Source organism: Scyliorhinus torazame, chromosome 5 (assembly GCF_047496885.1).
Source record: "Scyliorhinus torazame isolate Kashiwa2021f chromosome 5, sScyTor2.1, whole genome shotgun sequence".
NCBI classification, from domain to species: Eukaryota; Metazoa; Chordata; class Chondrichthyes; order Carcharhiniformes; family Scyliorhinidae; genus Scyliorhinus; species Scyliorhinus torazame.
The window spans coordinates 92235661-92254540 of NC_092711.1; the positions used below are offsets into that span (position 1 = coordinate 92235661).

Sequence of the window (18880 nt, forward strand, 5' to 3'; positions counted from 1 at the left end):
ACGCTAAATTGTACCTTAATTGCAAAAAAAATAAATAATTGGTTACTCTAAATCTATTTCAAAAAAGATTGTCTCTTTCCTAATGTTCACAATTAAAGGGGTGGGTTCCCCAGGAGATGGCTGACTTTTCAGGGCAATTAAATTAATAATGGACAGAGATATCGCGAGTGTTTTTGCATGGTCCAGATTAGATATATTATTTAGTTTGTAATAAAGTAAATGTATTATTATTTCTTGTCTTGTAATATAAGACTGTTATAGATTTCCAGTCATCTCGTCCCTCAGAGGGTTGTTAGTCTTTGGATTTCTCTTCCACAGGGACCAGTTGTATCTGGGAGTCATTGAATATATTGAAGCACAAGTTTGACAGATATTTTATTAACAATGGAGTTAAGGGTTATGGGGAACAGGCGAAAATAGAGAGAAAGCTGAGATGAGGAGGGATTTCTTCACTCGTGGATGTGGTGAAGCTTTGGAATTCTCTACCCCAGAGGAATGTGGAGCCTCAGTCATCAGGTATGTTCAAGACAAATATTAACAGGTTTCTAGATATTGAAGATATCGAGGGATATGGGGACCGTGTGGGGAAAATGGTGCTGAGGTAGATCGGCCAAGGATCTCATTGAATGGTTGAGCAGACTCAGTGGGCCAAATGGTCTACTCTTGCTCCTGTTATAATCTCTGTGTCTTGGATAGGAAGCAATGAGCTGATCTATCAATCAACATGAATCAGCACATTCAGGAGAATTGGGAGGCTGAATATTAGACACAGCAGAGTGAGAATGGAGGGAGATTGTGTGGGATGGAGATTCATAGCTTTTCGAGAACAATAGAGTAAATAATGTCCATTGAACTAGAATTGTCCGATCTGAATTTCTATCCTGTACTAACTGATGACTTTTGTAAATTGTTTTTAAAGGATATTTGAAGAGGAAGAATTATAGAGAGAAATCTCAAACATCACGTCTCGATGTGACAAACTCACTCGATTCCTTCTGATTTGAATATCATCGGGCTCTGGATATCATCGGCAAGAAGGAGAAATGTTTGTCCGATCTGTCGGCTTCAAAAGATTTTAAACGTGCATGTAATTGGAAAAGCACCGAGACCCAAACAACACACACCCGAGTGAGAGAGTTCCAGTGAACTAACTGAGGAAACATCAGTGTGACTGGAAAAGCACTGAGACCCACACAACACACACCCGAGTGAGAGATTTCCAGTGAAATTACTGAAAAGAGCATCAACTATTACACAGCCTGAAAAAACATCACACCATTCAGTGAGGAGAGACTGCACGTGTTCTGTGTATAGACAAGGCTTCCAGTGACTGTCCAATCTGGATAGACACGAGGAGACCCAAAACATGGAGAAACCGTGGAAATGTGGGGACTGTGGGAAGGGATACAGATCCCCATATGAGCTGAAGGTTCATCAACGCAGTCACACTGGGGAGAGGCCATTCACCTGCCCTCAGCGTGGGAAAGGATTCATTGATTCATCTGCCCTGCAGAAACATCAGCGAATTCACACTGGGGAGAGGCCGTTCATCTGCTCTCAGTGTGGGAAGGGATTCATTTCTTCATCCGCCCTGCGGAAACTCCAGCGAATTCACACTGGGGAGATGCCATTCACCTGCTCTCCGTGTGGGAAGGGATTCCATGATTTATCCAACCTGCGGAAGCATCAGCGAGTTCACACTGGTGAGCGCCCTTTCACCTGCTCTCACTGTGGGCAGGGATTCACTCAGTCATCCAGTCTGCAGACACACCAGCGAGTTCACACAGGGGAGAAGCCATTCACCTGCTCTCAGTGTGGGCACAGATTCAGAGCTTCATCCGCTCTGCTGAAACATCAGCGAATTCACACTGGGGAGAGGCCATTCATCTGCTCTGTGCGGAAAGGGATTCATTGATTCACCCGCCTTGCAGAAACATCAGCGAATTCACACTGGGGAGAGGCCATTCACCTGCTCTCAGTGTCGGAAGGGATTCATTGATTCATCCGTCCTGCGGAAACATCAGCGAGTTCACACTGGGGAGAAGCCATTCACCTCCTCTTAGTGTGGGAAGGGATTACAAAAAAACATAGAAAATAGGAGCTGGAAGAGGCCATTTGCCCCTTCCCGCCTACTCTGCCATTCATTATGATCATGGCTTGTCATTCAACTCAATAGCTTAATCCCGCTTTCCCCTCCATATCCTTTGATCAATTGTAAGGGGAATAGACAGGCGGTTCTGCGGACGCAATCGAGACTCCAGGATGGTATGTTGCCTCCCTGGTGCAAGGGTGAAGGATGTCCCGGAGCGGCTGCAGGACATTCTGGGGGGGGGGGGAGGGTGAACAGCCAGCTGTCGTGCACATAGGCACCAACGATATAGGTAAAAAACGGGACGAGGTCCTACAAGCTGAATTTAGGGAGCTAGGAATTAAACTAAAATGTAGGACCTCAAAGGTAGTAATCTCAGGATTGCTACCAGTGCCACGGGCTAGTCAGAGTAGGAATGTCAGGATAGAGAGGATGAATACGTGGCTCGAGAGATGGTGCAAGAGGGAGGGATTCAAATTCCTGGGACATTGGAACCGATTCTGGGGGAGGTGGGACCAGTACAAACCGGACGGTCTGCACCTGGGCAGGACTGGAACCGATGTCCTAGGGGGGGGTGTTTGCTAGAGCTGTTGGGGAGAGTTTAAACTAATGTGGCAGGGGGATGGGAACCAATGCAGGAAGTTGGAAGGTAGTAAAACAGGGACAGAAATAAAAGGCAGTAAGGGGGAAAGTGTAAGGCAGAGAAGCCATAGTCAAAAATCAAAAAGGGCGACAGTACAAGGTACAGTGACTGAGGGGAGCTCAGTGAATAGGACCAGGAATACTAAAAGAAATAAAACGGGAAGTGAAAACATTAATGGTAAGCGACGCGGCAGGTTGTTACAGGAAGATATGCGTTCGACGACAAGGAAAATTAGGAGAAAGGTGAAGAGGAAATATAACTTAGGAGAGGTTACTGATCTAGGTGTTAAGATTAAGAACAGAGGTAAAAAAGCCAACATAAGTGTACTTTACCTGAATGCTCGTAGTATTCGGAATAAGGTAAATGAGTTGATGGCGCAAATCATCATGAATGACTATGATTTAGTGGCCATTACTGAAACATGGTTAAAGGATGGTCACGACTGGGAGTTAAATATCCGAGGGTATCAAACTTTTCGGAAGGACAGAGTGGATGGTAAGGGAGGTGGTGTAGCTCTGTTATTTAAGGATGACATCCGGGCAACAGTAAGGGATGACATCGGTGCTATGGAGGATAAGGTTGAATCCATTTGGGTGGAAATCAGGAATAGTAAGGCGAAAAAGTCACTGATAGGAGTAATCTATAGGCCACCAAATAGTAACATTATGGTGAGGCAGGCAATAAACAAAGAAATAACAGATGCATGTAGAAATGGTACAGCAGTTATCATGGGGGATTTTAATCTACATGTCGATTGGTTTAACCAGGTCAGTCAAGGCAGCCTTGAGGGAGAGTTTATAGAATATATCCGCGATAGTTTCCTCGAACAGTATGTAATGGAACCTACGAGGGAACAAGCGGTCCTAGATCTGGTCCTGTGTAATGAGACAGGATTGATTCAGGATCTCATAGTTCGGGATCCTCTCGGAAGGAGCGAACACAATATGGTGGAATTTAAAATACAGATGGAGGGTGAGAAGGTAAAATCAAGCACGAGTGTTTTGTGCTTAAACAAAGGAGATTACAATGGGATGAGAGAAGAACTAGCTAAGGTAGACTGGGAGCAAAGACTTTATGGTGAAACAGTTGAGGAACAGTGGAGAACCTTCCAAGTGATTTTTCACAGTGCCCAGCAAAGGTTTATACCAACAAAAAGGAAGGACGGTAAAAAGAGGGAAAATCGACCGTGGATATCTAAGGAAATAAGGGAGAGTATCAAATTGAAGGAAAAAATATACAAAGTAGCAAAGATCAGTGGGAGACTAGAGGACTGGGAAATCTTTAGGGGGCAACAGAAAGCTACTAAAAAAGCTATAAAGAAGAGTAAGATAGATTATGAGAGTAAACTTGCTCAGAATATAAAAACAGATCGTAAAAGTTTCTACAAATACATAAAACAAAAAAGAGTGGCTAAGGTAAATATTGGTCCTTTAGAGGATGAGAAGGGAGATTTAATAATGGGAGATGAGGAAATGGCTGAGGAACTGAACAGGTTTTTTGGGTCGGTCTTCACAGTGGAAGACACAAATAACATGCCAGTGACTGATGGAAATGAGGCTATGACAGGTGAGGACCTTGAGAGGATTGATATCACCAAGGAGGTAGTGATGGGCAAGCTAATGGGGCTGAAGGTAGACAAGTCTCCTGGCCCTGATGGAATGCATCCCAGAGTGCTAAAAGAGATGGCTAGGGAAATTGCAAATGCACTCGTGATAATTTACCAAAATTCACGAGACTCTGGGGTGGGCCCGGCGGATTGGAAATTAGCAAACGTGACACCACTGTTTAAAAAAGGAGGTAGGCAGTAAGTGGGTAATTATAGGCCAGTGAGCTTAACTTCGGTAGTAGGGAAGATGCTGGAATCTGTCATCAAGGAAGAAATAGCGAGGCATCTGGATGGAAATTGTCCCATTGGACAGACGCAGCATGGGTTCATAAAGGGCAGGTCGTGCCTAACTAATTTAGTGGAATTTTTTGAGGACATTAACAGTGCGGTAGATAGCGGGGAGCCAATGGATGTGGTATATCTGGATTTCCAGAAAGCCTTTGACAAGGTGCCACACAAAAGGTTGTTGCATAAGATAAAGATGCATGGCATTAAGGGGAAAGTAGTAGCATGGATAGAGGATTGGTTAATTAATAGAAAGCAAAGAGTGGGGATTAATGGGTGTTTCTCTGGTTGGCAATCAGTAGCTAGTGGTGTCCCTCAGGGATCAGTGTTGGGCCCACAACTGTTCACAATTTACATAGATGATTTGGAGTTGGGGACCAAGGGCAATGTGTCCAAGTTTGCAGACGACACGAAGATAAGTGGTAAAGCAAAAAGTGCAGAGGATACTGGAAGTCTGCAGAGGGATTTGGATAGGCTAAGTGAATGGGCTAGGGTCTGGCAGATGGAATACAATGTTGACAAATGTGAGGTTATCCATTTTGGTAGGAATAACAGCAAAAGGGATTATTATTTAAATGATAAAATATTAAAACATGCTGCTATGCAGAGAGACCTGGGTGTGCTAGTGCATGAGTCGCAGAAAGTTGGTTTTCAGGTGCAACAGGTGATTAAGAAGGCAAATGGAATTTTGTCCTTCATTGCTAGAGGGATGGAGTTTAAGACTAGGGAGGTTATGCTGCAATTGTATAAGGTGTTAGTGAGGCCACACCTGGAGTATTGTGTTCAGTTTTGGTCTCCTTACTTGAGAAAGGACGTACTGACACTGGAGGGTGTGCAGAGGAGATTCACTAGGTTAATCCCAGAGCTGAAGGGGTTGGATTACGAGGAGAGGTTGAGTAGACTGGGACTGTACTCGTTGGAATTTAGAAGGATGAGGGGGGATCTTATAGAAACATATAAGATTATGAAGGGAATAGTTAGGATAGATGCGGGCAGGTTGTTTCCACTGGCGGGTGAAAGCAGAACTAGGGGGCATAGCCTCAAAATAAGGGGAAGTAGATTTAGGACTGAGTTTAGGAGGAACTTCTTCACCCAAAGGGTTGTGAATCTCTGGAATTCCTTGCCCAGTGAAGCAGTAGAGGCTCCTTCATTAAATGTTTTTAAGATAAAGATAGATAGTTTTTGAAGAATAAAGGGATTAAGGGTTATGGTGTTCGGGCCGGAAAGTGGAGCTGAGTCCACAAAAGATCAGCCATGATCTCATTGAATGGTGGAGCAGGCTCGAGGGGCCAGATGGCCTACTCCTGCTCCTAGTTTTTATGTTCTTATGATCCCCTTCGCCCAAAGTGCTATATCTAACTGCTTCTTGAAAACATGCAATGTATTGTCCTCAACTATTTCCTGTGGTAACAAATTCCACTGACTCACCACTCTCTGGTTGAAGAAATCTCTGTCCTAAATGGTCTAGCCCGTATCCTCAGACTGCGACCTCTGGTTCTGTACACTCCCACCATTGGGAAAATCTTTCCTGCATCTACCCTGTCAAGTCCTGTTAGAATATTATAGGTTTCTCTGAGATCCCCCATTCTTCTGAACTCCAGCGAATACAATCCTAACTGATTCAATCTCTCATACGTCAGTCCCACCATCCCAGGAATTAGTCTGGTAAACCTGCTCTGCACTTCCTCTGGAGCAAGAACATCCTTCCTCAGATAAGGAGACCAAAACTTCACACAATATTCCTGGTTCGGCTTTGCCAAGGCCCTGTATAGAACAAAGAACAATACAGCACAGGAACAGGTCCTTCGGCCCTCCAAGCCTGTACCAGTCACGTGTCCTATCTAGACCAACCGCCTGTATCCTTCTATACCTTGTCTGTCTATGTGCCTATCCAGATAAGTCTTAAAGGTCGCTAACATATCTGCCTCAACCACCTCACTTGGCAGAGCATTCCACTCCACCAGCACCCACTGTGTAAAAAAACTTCCCCCGCACATCTCCATTGAACCTTTCCACCCTCACCTTGAACGTGTGCCCTCTTGTAATTGTCATTTCCGTACTGGGAAAAAGCCTCCAACTGTTCACCCTATCTGTACCCCTTAATAATTTTATAAACTTCTATCAGGTCGTCCCTCAGCCTCCGTCTCTCTCGGGAGAACAATCCCGTTTATTCAATCTCTCCTCATAGCTAATACCCTCCATACCAGGCAACATCCTGGTAAACCTTTTCTGTACTCTCTCCAAAGCCTTCACGTCCTTCTGGTAGTGCAGTGACCAGAATTGGAACACAGTATTCCAAATGTGGCCTAACCAACATTTTATGTAATTGTAACACAATTTTTGAGCTTTTATGCTTGATACCCCATATCTTCTTCACCACCATTTCCACCTGTACTGCCACTTTTAAGTATCTGTGGACCTACACACCCAGATCTCTCTGTGTCTCGATGCTCCTGATGGTCGGCATCTCCACATCATGAGTGTTAAATGCTCTCAGTTCTGTCTATTATGAATCTTTGTTGCACCTTATCCAGTGCCCCTATTTCCTTTTTCTAAATGGAGATCACCGATGTTGTCAGTGTTTCCAGTGTAGTCTAACCCTGGTTCTAAACAAGTTGAACATTTCCTCCGTGCTTTTCAATTCTATCCCTCTGGAATGGAACCCTAGATAGGGCCCCACACTTTAACATGTGAAATTCTTAGAGAGGGTGCAGAGGACATTTACAACAATAATAATCTTTATTATTGTCACAAGTGGGCTTACATTAACACTGCAATGAAGTTACTGTGAAAATCCCCTAGTCACCACACTCCGGCGCCTATTCGGTTACACCGAGGGCAAATTCAGAATCTCCAATTCACCTAACAAGCACATCTTAGGGACTTGTAGTAGGAAACTGGAGCACCCGGAGGAAACCCACGCAGACACGGGGAAAACGTGCAGTCTCCGCACAGACAGTGACCCAAACCAGGAATCGAATCTGCGGATCTGTGCTGTGAAGCAACAGTGCTAACCATTGTGCTAGAATGACACCAGAGATGAGGGACTCCAGTTAGTTGGAGTGACTGGAGCAGCTGAATTTCTCTCCTGAGATCACAGCATCTGGAGGGTGGGGAATGGGGCCATTCAGCCCTTTGAGACCGTGTTGGCTCCCTGTGGAGCAAGCCAGTCTGCCCATTGCCCTGTTCTATCCCCAAATCCCTGTAGGTTTATTTCTCTCAGTGCCTGTCCAATTTCCGATTGAAATTCTTCCGTCGTCTCTGCATCTCCTACCCTCATAGGCAGTAGGTTCCAGGTTGTTACCACTCGCTTTACATGTACACAAGGCTGCTAGAGCACAGAGGAGTCTATTTGGCCCATTTTCCCCGTGCCAGCTCTTTGTACAGTGACCCATTTAATCCCAGAGTTCAACTATTTTATTTTCTTTTTTGGAATATATCAAATGACAATCTAAAGAGGCTCGACCACCATTTACAGACTGTATTCCAAATCATAACAACTTGCTGTGTTTTACAACAAATAATTGTGCTTATGCTGTGTCTGGGGTTTCACAGAGTATTCAAACTGTGTCAACGCCATGGTTATTACACAAAATTAAGACTCAGTCTTCATCAATGATTCTGGTGAGGACACCGAGTGTAATGTATCCGAGTTTGAAGACAATTCAAACAAAAGTACATTTCTATAAAACCTCTCACTACCACTGGACCTCCTAAAGTGTTTAAAAGCCAATGGAGTACTTTTGAAACATATTCACTGTTGTAATGTAGGAAGCTGTAAGTGCGCATGTGTGATCACATTTAGTCTTAAAATTGTCATTTTCATAGTGTATTCACAAGGTCAAGCAAGCCCTTTTATACCTCTAGCATGTGGCTTCCTGCAGCCATTTCACCTTCTGTACCTTTTCTCTATTAACTATGTATTGATTTCATAGCAAAAAAAACAATAATTATATTCATGATTATTCAGGAGTGAACATTGATCATCATTAGTGAATTGGTGTATTGGGTAATTATATTGTAAAGACTAGATCTTTATTTTAAAAAATAAACGATCAACCAAAATGTTTCCAGAACCTGCAGAGCTATCAGAATTTGTTTGAAAAAATAAATTACTCAATAATTTTGAGAAGTTACGAGATGTGGTGATAAGCCTGTATATAATATTATATGTACTCAGCAGTGTGACCTCCCACCAGTAGATGGTGTCAGGCATCAGTCAGGTGACATCCAGCTACCAGCAGAAGGTTGTAAAGCGTGCACGAGGCCAGTTGGACAAGGGTAGTTCCAAGAGTGTCGAATCTAACTCTGTGATAACTTGGTCTGTATAGCATTCTGATCATTACCTTACCACGTGTACATTAATAAATCATCATTCTGGCTAAGTCACCAGCAATTCTTTTTTTTTTAAATAATATTTTATTGAAAATTTTTGGTCAACCAACACAGTACATTGTGCATCCTTTACACAACATTGTAACAATACAGATAATAATGACCTTTTTAAAATTTAAACAAAAACAACAACAAATAAATAAATATTAAATAACAAAAAATAAAAACTAGCCCTAATTGGCAACTGCCTTGTCTCAGGCCACACCCCCCCCCCCCATCCCCCCCCATCCCAACCCCCCCCCCCCCCAAGTCCTGGGCCGCTGCTGCTGCCTTCTTTGTTCTCCCCTATCTATCTTTCCGCAAGATATTCGACGAACGGTTGCCACCGCCTAGTAAACCCTTGAGCCGACCCCCTTAGGACGAACTTAATCCACTCTAACTTTATGAACCCCGCCATATCATTTATCCAGGTCCCCACCCCCGGGGGCTTGGCTTCTTTCCACATTAGCAATATTCTGCGCCGGGCTACTAGGGACGCAAAGGCCAAAACATCGGCCTCTTTCGCCTCCTGCACTCCTGGCTCTTGTGCAACCCCAAATATAGCCAACCCCCAGCTTGGTTCGACCCGGACTCCTACTACTTTCGAAAGCACCTTTGTCACCCCCATCCAAAACCCCTGTAGTGCCGGGCATGACCAAAACATATGGGTATGATTCGCTGGGCTTCTCGAGCACCTCGCACACCTATCCTCCACCCCAAAAAATTTACTGAGCCGTGTTCCAGTCATATGTGCCCTGTGTAATACCTTAAACTGAATCAGGCTTAGCCTGGCGCACGAGGACGACGAGTTTACCCTGTTTAGGGCATCTGCCCACATCCCCTCCTCAATCTCCTCCCCTAGCTCTTCTTCCCATTTCCCTTTTAGTTCGTCCATCATAGTCTCCCCTTCGTCTCTCATTTCCCTATATATATCCGACACCTTACCGTCCCCCACCCATTTCTTTGAGATGACTCTGTCCTGCACCTCTTGTGTCGGGAGCTGCGGGAATTCCCTCACCTGCTGCCTCGCAAAAGCCCTCAATTGCATGTACCTGAATGCATTCCCTTGGGGCAACCCATATTTCTCGGTCAGCGCTCCCAGACTCGCAAACTTCTCATCCACAAATAGATCTTTCAATTGCGTTATACCTGCTCTTTGCCACATTCCATATCCCCCATCCATTCCCCCCGGGGCAAACCTATGGTTGTTTCTTATCGGGGACCCCCCCAGTGCTCCGGTCTTTCCCCTATGTCGTCTCCACTGTCCCCAAATCTTCAGTGTAGCTACCACCACCGGACTCGTGGTATAGTTCCTTGGTGAGAACGGCAATGGGGCTGTCACCATAGCCTGCAGGCTGGTCCCCCTACAGGACGCCCTCTCTAATCTCTTCCACGCCGCTCCTTCCTCCTCTCCCATCCACTTACTCACCATTGAAATATTAGCGGCCCAATAATACTCACTTAGGCTCGGTAGTGCCAGCCCCCCCCTATCCCTACTACGCTGTAAGAATCCCTTCCTCACTCTCGGAGTCTTCCCGGCCCAAACAAAACCCATGATACTCTTTTCTATCCTTTTGAAAAAAGCCTTCGTGATCACCACCGGGAGACACTGAAACACAAAAAGGAATCTCGGGAGGACCACCATCTTAACTGCCTGCACCCTCCCTGCCATTGACAATGCTACCATGTCCCATCTCTTGAAATCTTCCTCCATCTGTTCCACCAACCGCGTCAAATTTAGCCTGTGCAATGTGCCCCAATTCTTAGCTATCTGGATCCCCAGGTAACGAAAGTCTCTTGTTACCTTCCTCAACGGTAGGTCTTCTATTTCTCTACTCTGCTCCCCTGGATGCACCACAAACAGCTCACTCTTTCCCATGTTCAATTTATACCCTGAAAAATCCCCAAACTCCCCAAGTATCCGCATTATTTCTGGCATCCCCTCCGCTGGACCCGCCACATATAGTAGCAGATCATCCGCATATAAAGATACCCGGTGTTCTTCTCCTCCCCTAAGTATTCCCCTCCATCCCTTGGAACCTCTCAGCGCTATCGCCAGGGGCTCAATCGCCAGTGCAAACAGTAATGGAGACAGAGGACATCCCTGCCTTGTCCCTCTATGGAGCCGAAAATATGCCGATCCCCGTCCGTTCGTGACCACACTCGCCACTGGGGCCCTATACAACAGCTGCACCCATCTAACATACCCCTCTCCGAACCCAAATCTCCTCAACACCTCCCACAGATAATCCCACTCCACTCTATCAAATGCTTTCTCGGCATCCATCGCCACTACTATCTCCGTTTCACCCTCTGGTGGGGCCATCATCATTACCCCTAACAACCTCCGTATGTTCGTGTTCAGCTGTCTCCCCTTCACAAACCCAGTTTGGTCCTCATGAACCACCCCCGGGACACATTCCTCTATTCTCATTGCCATTACCTTGGCCAAGACCTTGGCATCTACATTGAGGAGGGAGATTGGTCTGTAGGACCCGCATTGTAGCGGATCCTTTTCCTTCTTTAAAAGAAGCGATATCGTTGCTTCTGACATAGTCGGGGGCAGTTGTCCCCTTTCCTTTGCCTCGTTGAAGGTCCTCGTCAGTAGCGGGGCGAGCAAGTCCAAATATTTTCTGTAAAATTCAACTGGGAATCCGTCCGGTCCCGGGGCCTTTCCCGTCTGCATGTTCCTAATTCCTTTCACCACTTCTTCTACCGTGATCTGTGCTCCCAATCCCATCCTTTCCTGCTCTTCCACCTTGGGAATTTCCAGCCGATCCAAAAACTCCATCATTCTCTCCCTCCCATCCGGGGGTTGAGCTTCATACAATTTTTTATAAAATGTCTTAAACACTTCATTCACTCTCTCCGCTCCCCGCTCCGTCTCTCCATCTTCGTCTCTCACCCCCCCTATTTCCCTCGCTGCTCCCCTTTTCCTCAATTGGTGTGCCAGCAATCTGCTCGCCTTCTCTCCATATTCATACTGTACACCCTGCGCCTTCCTCCATTGTGCCTCTGCAGTGCCTGTGGTCAGCAAGTCAAATTCCACATGCAGCCTTTGCCTTTCCCTATACAGTCCCTCCTCCGGTGCTTCCGCATACTGTCTGTCCACCCTCAAAAGTTCTTGCAACAACCGCTCCCGTTCCTTACTCTCCTGCTTCCCTTTATGTGTCCTTATTGATATCAGCTCCCCCCTAACCACCGCCTTCAATGCCTCCCAGACCACTCCCACCTGAACCTCCCCATTGTCATTGAGTTCCAAGTACTTTTCAATGCATCCCCTCACCCTTAAGCACACCCCCTCATCCGCCATTAGTCCCATATCCATTCTCCAGGGTGGACGCCCTCTTGTTTCCTCCCCTATCTCCAAGTCTACCCAGTGTGGGGCATGATCCGAAATGGCTATAGCCGTATATTCCGTTCCCCTCACCCTCGGGATCAATGCCCTACCCAACACAAAAAAGTCTATGCGTGAATAGACTTTATGGACATAGGAGAAAAACGAGAACTCCTTACTCCTAGGTCTACTGAATCTCCACGGGTCCACCCCTCCCATCTGCTCCATAAAATCCTTAAGCACCTTGGCTGCTGCCGGCCTCCTACCAGTCCTGGACTTCGACCTATCCAGCCTTGGTTCCAACACCGTGTTAAAGTCTCCCCCCATTATCAGCTTTCCGGTCTCTAGGTCTGGGATGCGTCCTAGCATTCGCCTCATAAAATTGGCATCGTCCCAATTCGGGGCATACACGTTTACCAACACCACCATCTCTCCCTGTAATTTGCCACTCACCATCACGTATCTGCCCCCGTTATCCGCCACTATAGTCTTTGCCTCGAACATTACCCGCTTCCCCACTAATATAGCCACCCCCCTGTTTTTCGCATCCAGCCCCGAATGGAACACCTGCCCTACCCATCCTTTGCGCAACCTAACCTGATCTATCAGTTTCAGGTGCGTTTCCTGTAACATGACCACATCTGCTTTAAGTTTCTTAAGGTGTGCGAGTACTCGTGCCCTCTTTATCGGCCCGTTAAGCCCCCTCACGTTCCACGTGATCAGCCGAGTTGGGGGGCTTCCCACCCCCCCCCCCCTTGCCGGTTAGCCATCATCTTTTTCCAGCTTCTCGCCCAGTTCCCACGCGGCTGTATTTCTCCCAGACGGTGCCCCCCCGCCCATCCTTTCCCGCACCCACTCCCCCCTTTCCCCAGCAGCAGCAACCCAGTAATTCCCCCCTCCCCCCCCCCCCCCGCTAGACCCCCCGCTAGCGTAATTACTCCCCCCATGTTGCTCCCAGAAGTCAGCAAACTCTGGCTGACCTCGGCTTCCCCCCGTGATCACGGCTCGCCCCGTGCGGCGCCCCCTCCTTCCTGCTTCTCTATTCCCGCCATAATTATCATAGCGCGGGAACCAAGCCCGCGCCTCTCCCTCGGCCCCGCCTCCCATGGCCAACGCCCCATCTCCTCTCCCTCCCCACCTCCCCCCATCACCACCTGTGGGAGAAAGAAAAGTTACCATACCGCAGGATTAATCATACAATCCCTCTTCGCCCCCCCCCCCCCCCCCCACTCGTCCCACCACTTTGTCCAAATGTTCATTTTCGTAGTCCAATCATTCCAATTTTTCTTCTACAATAAAAGTCCACGCTTCATCCGCCGTCTCAAAGTAGTGGTGCCTCCCTTGATATGTGACCCACAGTCTTGCCGGTTGCAGCATTCCAAACTTTATCTTTTTTTTGTGAAGTACCGCTTTGGCCCGATTAAAGCTCGCCCTCCTTCTCGCCACCTCCGCACTCCAATCTTGATAGACGCGGATCACCGCGTTCTCCCATTTACTACACCGAGTTTTCTTCGCCCATCTAAGGACCATTTCTCTATCCTTAAAACGGAGAAATCTCACCACTATGGCTCTGGGAGCTTCTCCTGCTCTCGGTCCTCGCACCATAACTCGGTATGCTCCCTCCACCTTCAACGGACCCGTCGGGGCCTCCACTCCCATTAACGAGTGCAGCATCGTGCTCACATATGCCCCGACGTCCGCCCCCTCCACACCTTCAGGAAGGCCAAGAATCCTCAAGTTGTTCCTCCTTGCGTTATTTTCCAGTGCCTCCAACCTCTCCACAGATCGTTTCTGGTGTGCCTCCTGTATCTCCGACTTCACCACCAGGCCCTGTATGTCGTTTTCATTCTCTGCTGCTTTCGCCTTCACGACCCGAAGCTCCTGCTCCTGGGTCTTTTGTTCCTCTTTCAGCCCTTCAATCGCCTGTAATATCGGGGCCAACAACTCTTTCTTCATTTCCTTTTTTATCTCCTCCACGCAGCGTTTCAAAAACTCTTGTTGTTCAGGGCCCCATATGAAACTGCCACCTTCCGACGCCATCTTGGTTTCTGCTTGCCTTCCTTGCCGTTGTTCCAAAGGATCCGCTGCAATCCGGCCACTTTCCTCTCCTTTTTCCATCCGTGTCCAGGGGGAACACCCTTCTGGTTTACTGCACGGTGTTTTCAGCCGTTAAAATTGCCGTTGGGGCTCCTATCAAGAGCCCAAAAGTCCGTTTCACAGGGAGCTGCCGAAACGTGCGACTCAGCTGGTCATCGCCGCACCCGGAAGTCCGTCACCAGCAATTCTATAGAGTCATTGAAAGAATAGATCATAGAACACAACACTAAACATCATATTCTGCCAAGACTATGTGGGCTAGGCATTGGAGGAATGGTATTGTTACTGGGCGAGTAATCCAGAGACCCAGGTTAATGCTCTGGGGATCTGAGATCGAATCTGCCTGTGACACATGGTGAAATTGAATAACAGTATTAAAATAAAAGTCTGATGATAACATTCTTGATTGTTGTAAAAACTCATCTGGTTCACTAATGTCCATCAACAAATCTGCTCTCCTTATGTGGCCTGGCCTACACGTGACCCCAGATCCACAGCAATGTTGTGGTTGATTTGGAAGTGCCCCCTGAAATAGCCTCACAAGACGCACAGTTCAAGGGCAATTGGAATGAGCAGTAAATGCTGGCCCAGCCAGTGACGCCCACCTCCCATGAATGAATAATTTTTAAGAAGACTTTTCAATTTGAAGACGAGTAAGAAACTCTCTGATTGGATTTGATTTATTGTCACGTGTACCGAGTACAGTGAAAAGTATTGTTCTGTGTACAGTCCAGACAGATCGTTCCATACATGAAAAAACAAAGTGCGGATCTTGGCAGTTTGCTCAGTTCACAAAATAATTTAATGGCTTTGTAGGCACAGATTAATATTTTAATCACCATCCAAAACATACCTAATGGTAATGTTGCTCATATAGACAGACACAAACGATACTGTGACTGAATTCGAGGAAATAGCAGAGATTTAACTGAACCACCTTTTTGAATAATTCGGCCTTAATGACAGAGAAACAGGAAAAGCCACTCGGGGAGATGAGGAAATCCAGGCTCAGTACGGATTTGCTGTCACCCCTCCTTTCTTATACATGAACGGGATTTAGGCTGCACAATGTTTCACACCAAAACACAGAGGGGTCAAATATAAGCAACACATAATTCTCAATTCTCTTCCATTTAATTATATTTGACTTTGTTCAAAAGCTGTCTGAGGTCAAACTGAACAAAGATTCATGGGATTTGTATTACCCAGTGAAACGCTTTCTTTTCTTGGTCAGTCATGTTTGCAATTTAATTCAATGGTGTATATTTCAGAGTTATTCAGGGCGAAGACTCGAGAGCTATTCAATTCAAAATGAAGTCATATATAACAAATAAATATACTGAGGTTCAACATTGAATAATGAGACAAATATTGAGTAAAATTGGTGGAAATCTTCTGTAGGAAGATAAGAATGATGCATTAATGATTGAACAGAGAGCATTATTCCGTTAGATTTTACTGAACAAATGCTGAAGTTCAATATAAGTTCTATATCTTCTGGCCTTACAAGTTGAGACATCTGTTTTAAAGGAACAGCTGTCTTCATGTAATAAGTGACCTGGCCCCTCAGCTGAACCATTGGAAGCTGCAGCAAGATTGTGCAGTGGAACGTTGCACAGGGCCATTGGGTAGTGCTGCCAGCTGTTTCTGTAGCGTAGAAGTTATCACATTCACCTAACGTGCAAAAGGTGCTCCGAAAGCCAGTGATTCTGAACAAACCTGTTGGACTTTAACTTCTTACTGTGCCCATCCCAGCCCAACACCGACATCTCCACATCATAAATTAGAAGCATTTAATGCTTCTGCCAATTTCTAATCAGACTCGATGGACCGAATGGCCTCCTTCTGCACTGTCTGTTCTATGTCCTATATGTAGAAGAATTCACTGATGCAAAATCGTACTTTGAATGCGAGTCTTTGCAAGTAATTAAGTCTTCACAGGTCAAAACGGTGCACCAGGAAGCATACCCTATGCTCCTTTGACCCAATTCTTACTAAACTGTTTAAAATCTAACTTCCACAATCATAGAATTTACAGTGCAGAACAGCACATTCGGCACACCAAGTCTGCACTGGCCCTTGGAAAGAGCATCCTTCTCAAGCCCACACCTCCACCCTATCCCCATAACCCTGTAACTCCACTTAACCCTTTTGGCCACTAAGAGCAATTTAGCATAGCCACTCCACCAAACCTGCACATCTTTGGACTGTGGGAGAAAACCAGAGCACCCGGAGTAAACCCACGCAGACACGAGGAGAACGTGCAGACTCCGCACAGTGACACAAGCTGGGAATCGAACCTGGGACAGTGGAGCTGTGAAACAACTGTGCTAACCACTGTGCTATCCCTGATTTATTGGATTCAAATTCAAATACAAGGCATAATGAAGCATTTGCCGTGGTGGGGTTTGAACCTGCATTCTCCGAGAATTGTGCTGGGTCTCAGGATTACTCATCCAGTGACAATACCACTACACCATCACCTCCCCAGTCAAGCGCTTTGCAGAGCTCGTCCGGGATATGAACCCGGATCCACTCGCATTTTGGAAACCCCCCAAGCGAAAATCATACCCCAGGGTTTCCATGGAGTCAGTGTCTTTGTCCGTTTCCTCTTTAGACAATCAAGTGAAGCTTGGTCCTCACACAGTACACGTGTATGGTTTCTCCCCTTAGTGAATAGTGTGGTGTTTTTTCAGGCTGTAACTGGTTAAAGCTCTTTCCACAGTCAGTTCACTGGAACACACTCACTCAGGTGCGTGTGTGTCTCGGTGCTTTTCCAGTCACACGGCTGTTTGAAATATTTTCCCACAAACAGAACAAACATTTTTCATTCCAGTTTATAGTCTGAGGATATTCCGGTCCACACCAACCGAGTGACACTGTCGGATCTTAATGTGATATTTGGTTTGTGTTTCCTGTCTGAAAATTCTCCCTCATGCCCTGGAAAAGGAATTTACAAAGGGCACACTGTCAGTACGGGATAGAAATTCAGAACAGACAATTCCAGTTTCTGCGGAACATTTATTTTCTCTCTTCTGTCCCCAAAGCTGTAAATCCCTGTCCCACACACTCTCCCTCCTCCCTGGGGCTGAAATCCAAATAAAGTATTAGATCATTATTTCTGTATCCTTTTACCAAAGTTAAAAAGTCACTTCATTCATGACTTGTGACAGAAATTAATCTGAATGACCCTGACTGACCAATTAGAATAACAGATGTGAACCTTGTGTCCAGAACTGACTGTGGAGATTTGATGAGCAATCACGAAGGTCGTTTCTCCAAATCTTGCAGGGTTTCCTTTGTTCTTCCTCTCCCTCTCGAAGTAAGTTATACCGGATATCAAACTCAGGCCAATTCTGATTCTCTTCCTGCTGACTAAATAACTTCAATCAAATATGGAGAACACTGAATCCACTGTTCGGTCCCTGCTCCAACCTCCATTCCTGACATACCGACTCTACCCCTCTCTCTGGCAACAGTCTGAGACTTAGCCAGTCTCTATGTAAATTTGGTTTCATACTGATACAATGAGCTTCTGACCTCATTCGACAATTCCATCACACACCTGGCTGCTCTCCCACATTCTGCCTCTGGAAACTTCAAGCGATCCAAAAGTCTGCTACCCATGTCTTAATTCACAGCAAGTTCCTTTCCCCTCTGATCCCTGTGCTCCGAGACTTGCATTCACTCCCAGTCAATTCTCACCCTTGTTTTCAAACCCCTCCATGGCCTCGTCTCTCCCTGTGTCTGTCATCTCCTCCAGCTCCACAACCCCCTGAGATATCTGCACAGCTCTGATCCTGGACTCTTGCACACCCCCGATTCCAATAACTCCGCCATGGTTTTAAGTTCCCTCGGCCCCAAGCACTGAATTCTCTCCCGAAACCTCCCCGTTTCCACCTCACTTACCTCCTTTAAGACTCTTTAAAACTCACCTCTTTAACCAAGTTTTTGGTCACCTGCCCTAATATCTCCTTTTGTGTCTGGGTGTCTCACTTTGTTTGATAATGTTGCTGTGAAGTTGACTGGGATGATTTATGATGTTAAAGGTGTTATAAAAATAGAAGTTGTTGTTGTTGACTGTAACCCTGACCTCCTGTTTTACATCCCATTGGTTTCATAACAAACTCTGTCTCTGATGTTTTGCTCCCTGTGGGTTTGCAGCCTCTGTAAAGACGGCGGCCGTTAACTCAGGCCTGTCACCGGGAGCAGGCCGCAGCTGTCCCGCCGCTCGATGCAAACCCGGGCCCGGAAACTTCTCCTTGGGGTTTGGAACCTCCACCGGGTTTCAGTGAAACCTCCCGACCGAGTCCAGCATCGACACTGCGCATGCTCCAGCTCACACAATGCCCAGGGAGTGATTGACGGCAGCTCTGGACCAATAGGAAGAGAGGGGTAGGCCTGGAGGACCGAGTGGTTGCAGCGGGTCCTCCAACCATTCGGAGTGAA

General features: G+C 46.4%; 1 long non-coding RNA gene across 1 annotated transcript; it reads right to left on the reverse strand.

Annotated features, from left to right (window-relative positions):
- Positions 1-15210: 15210 nt before the first annotated feature.
- Positions 15211-18702, reverse strand: LOC140421507 (uncharacterized). The gene is made up of 2 exons (XR_011946863.1): positions 18367-18702; positions 15211-17371 (listed from the first exon to the last, which is right to left on the reverse strand). It is a non-coding gene; the product is annotated as an uncharacterized lncRNA (long non-coding RNA).
- Positions 18703-18880: the final 178 nt, after the last annotated feature.